Genomic DNA, 1,608 nt, shown 5'->3' on the forward strand with positions numbered 1-1,608 from the left:
TCTGTTCTTCCTCAGGTCACCCCCACCCTGCCCCCTCCCTCCCCTGAGCTAATTTCTTTCTCATCTGTACTTTTTTGTTCTTGGGTATTTGTGTTTTTGGTGTATCTTTGCTTCTTCTTAACTGTAATAGATGTACACTTAAAATAAATGCTTCAAATTAAAAGGCTTTTAAGTTAAGGGATGCCTTTTCCATAGTCTAGTTAATTGGTGCATCCAATGATTGCTGCTATAAACCTGCAGAGTCTCATTTACATCTCTGTATTTACGTAACGTACAGTTAGGGGCCAAGCTGCGTCTGTCCTTGGCTATCGGCCTGCGTGAGGCTGAGCTGAAATGGTGCCAGCCTGCCTTCTGGCTCGTGGATCCCTCCTCCCCAGCGTGGGAGCAGAGTAACCTTTGGGTCCTTGCTTGCCAGAGGCAGCTTGGCTTTGCTTTCGCCTTCAGGCTGACGCAGGAGGCCGAGTGGGCTGTCTGCAGAGGAGGGCGCAGGAAAGAAACCCACAGCAGCTGCTCCAGCAAAGGAGCACGCTGGTCTCCAGGGGAAAGGCTCTGCCCGCAGCGGGCAGGGGGATGAACGTGCAGGAGGGTCACAGGCAAATTTTAACTGGGGGCCATGTTCCTGTGGGCTCATCGCTCCATGCCAGGTGCCTCAAGCATCTCGTTTTGAGAGGGACCAGACAGCTCCGTCCTTCATCCTTGTTTTGTCTTATTTATGGAGAGCACGGGGAGGAAGTGCCCCGCATGCTGCCGGGGAGAGCTCGCTGGCTTCAGCGGAGTTGCAGCAGGCTGCGCGCTGGGACGGGGGGTGGAGGCGGGACCCCTGTCACTAACAAATACTTCTGGAAGTCTGCACTATCCCCATGGATTGCTGAGGTTCGTGCTGCCCAGATTAATGCCAATTTACTAACTGCAAATAAACGTATTAAATGGAAACTATTAAAGAAATCTATTTTAAAGAAATGAGTGGAGATGTCTTTTTTTGCAGTCCTTTTGCCAAAGCCGTAACAACCCTCCCTCTGCCCTGCCCTGCAGGACTGTAGTTAGGATTGTTTATGTTCTCCCCATGAGTAATGGTTCCAGTGAGGTCTGTTCTGCCCTCCACCCTCACCCCCCCCAGCTCTGGTCCCCTGCAGCTGAGAGAGGGCTGAAGTGTTCTGGTGGGAAGGGATGAGGAAAGGGCTCTTTTCCCAAAACCCACCTATAGCCTGGAGCAAGCCAGGGCAATAGAGGAGGGAGAGGGGAGGCCTGCGCCTCTCTCCTGCCCCTGCCTGGCTGTGAAAGATGTCCCCAAAGACCCCAGCTTGCCCCCCACATCTCCAGCAGCAGAGGCCAAGGCCCTGGTTACGCTACGACACGCAACAGAGCAAGTCCTGGCAGATCTACGTTTATTCACGCAGCGCAAAGCTGGCAGTGACTGTTGCAGCCATTTGCCGCCAAGCTACAGCAGGCAGCAGGGGACAGGGCAGGGCAGGCAGCCGGGCTCCTACTACTCGTGCTGGCAAAAAAACCAAAAGGACTTTGGTGAGAGGCTGGAGGCAGGGAGCGCTCTGCCACTCTTCAGGTTCTGGCAGCAGTGCCATGGCAGCCCCGGGCAGGATGCGGCCGTGG

The sequence above is a fragment of the Fulmarus glacialis genome, unplaced genomic scaffold (assembly GCF_000690835.1).
Source record: "Fulmarus glacialis isolate BGI_N327 unplaced genomic scaffold, ASM69083v1 scaffold20738, whole genome shotgun sequence".
Classification (NCBI taxonomy): Eukaryota; Metazoa; Chordata; class Aves; order Procellariiformes; family Procellariidae; genus Fulmarus; species Fulmarus glacialis.